Source organism: Cornus florida, unplaced genomic scaffold, assembly GCF_030987335.1.
Source record: "Cornus florida cultivar Cherokee Brave unplaced genomic scaffold, ASM3098733v1 CherokeeBrave_3.0.0_Hap2_Chr05, whole genome shotgun sequence".
Lineage (NCBI taxonomy): Eukaryota > Viridiplantae > Streptophyta > Magnoliopsida > Cornales > Cornaceae > Cornus > Cornus florida.
In genome coordinates, this window is record NW_026775575.1 from 14,042,605 (window position 1) to 14,044,512 (window position 1,908).

Here is a 1,908-nt window from a genome sequence, read left to right on the forward strand (position 1 = left end):
CTTGTCGGACAATATCATGTAGAACATGATACTTCCTCTCAGTGTACCTTGTTCCTTTATGGAACCTTGGGTCCTTGGTTTGGACTACTTCTGCACTATTGTCGCAATATAGCTCGATATGTAGGCTAGTAAGCTCCACAACCTTTAAATCAGTGAGATCAAACCAAAAAGCTTTCTTTGCTGGTTTTAAGGCTGCAATGTACTCCACCTTTAGGTTTGAGTCAGCAGTTGAAATCTGCTTAACAATCTACCAACTGATTTCCCTTCCATTGAGTGAACATATACTAAGTCATGAACCTTATATAACTAATTTAAAATCAGAACTATCATACTTGACTGGAACCACATCATCACATCCATAAATGAGTATGAGATCATTGGTTTTCTTAAGGTACTTTATGATATTTTTCATAACAGACCAGTTATCAAGTCCAAGTTTGGACTGATATCTACTGACTATCCCTACCAAGTAGCGGATGTCCTGTTTGGTGTAGACCATGACATATATGAGACTCCCATATGCCGAAGCATATTGTTCCAGTCTCATTTGCTCAATCTCCTCTAATAGTCTTGGAAAACTATTTACTAGAGAGAGCAATCCATGTTAATAACGCAAGAACTCATTCTTTGAGTTTTGCATACCAAACCTGGTCAAAACTTTATCAATGTAGGATTATTAAGATAAGCCTATTTTTCCTTTTAACCTGATCTTGCCCAAGCTTAACCCTAGGAATATAGCTTACATCTTGAAGATCCTTCGTTTCAAAAGTAATTGAACAACTACTTCTTTATTGATGACAAAACTTTCCATATCATACTAAATGAGTAGGATGTCATCAATATATATAGAATTAGAAAAATAATGACATTTCCTTGTTCACTCATGATTTATTCACTAAGAAATCTTCTGGTATCCTTTTGTAGATTAACTTGCCTTCCATAGGTATCACCTTACTAGAAAGTTCTACAAGATCCCAGATTTTATTAGAATACATAGATTCCAACTCTTATTTCATAGGAACTCGCCAAAACGATCCGTATCCATATCGGTTCACGCTTCCGTGTAGCTTACTGGATCCAACTCATGTTTAACAGGGATGTCCATAAAAGTATCACCTAAAAACATGATTCTATTGGATTAGATGATAATCCTCCCACTACATCAATGTACCGATACAGGAATCTGTGTACTAGATGATGCTGACGCATCAATAGGGAATTCATCTATAATTCTCAATCTCTATAATAAGTGTGTTCATCTTGTGGTACAACTGGTACTAATACCATATTCTTTAACATTATGCTACCAGGTATGTGATCTATAATATGATCCTCCTATGGATAAATAGTGAGTGTAAGCAATCAACTTTTATCATTGAGATCATAAAATAATATATCATAGTGCCTTTAGAGTAGCTATCAAATCAATCATGCATATGACCTGCTTCCAACTTGCTTATCCATATCAAGCGCACATATGCAAGACTACCCCATAGATGCATGTGATTCAAACTAAGATTTAGTAAAAAACACAACTCAAAAGATATCCTTGAGATAGACTAAGATGGAATGCAGTTCATAATATGCATTGATATCATTAAAGCTAAACTCTAAAATGAAAGAGATAATGTAGCATATCAAATTATAGATCTAACCATGTTAAGCAGAATTCTGTTATTCCTGTTTGACACCTAAATCCATTTAGCGTCAATTGCAGAAAACCTAGTACACAACACCCTCAATGACCATATAGTCTTTGCACTATCCTAAGAAATACTCATATCCACGATCAGATCGAAGTGTTTTGATAAGTTTACCTAATCTATGCTCCACATCAGTCTTGACTCTTTCAGAATATACCAAAAATTTAAGACTTGTGTCGCATTAGGTAAATTTATCCAAAACGTG